The sequence below is a fragment of the Penaeus monodon genome, chromosome 19, assembly GCF_015228065.2.
Source record: "Penaeus monodon isolate SGIC_2016 chromosome 19, NSTDA_Pmon_1, whole genome shotgun sequence".
Taxonomy (NCBI): domain Eukaryota; kingdom Metazoa; phylum Arthropoda; class Malacostraca; order Decapoda; family Penaeidae; genus Penaeus; species Penaeus monodon.
This window is the reverse complement of record NC_051404.1, coordinates 34649299-34649515: the sequence shown is the minus strand read 5'-3', so window position 1 is coordinate 34649515 and position 217 is coordinate 34649299.

Genomic DNA, 217 nt, shown 5'->3' with positions numbered 1-217 from the left:
TCGACCTTCTTTCTTAAATCTCAACGTACTCCCAACCACCCCCCCCCCCCCCAAAAAAAAAAGAACTCTTGGATCTTCCCTTTCCTTCAATAAAAAAAAAAAATCGCTGTGCAATACGCCAAGACTTATTAGAGATGTCAAAGCCCCAAGGACGAGAAAATTTTATAACCCCCCCAATTGCACGCTCTTATTCATCCTCCCCCTCTCGTCTATTCAT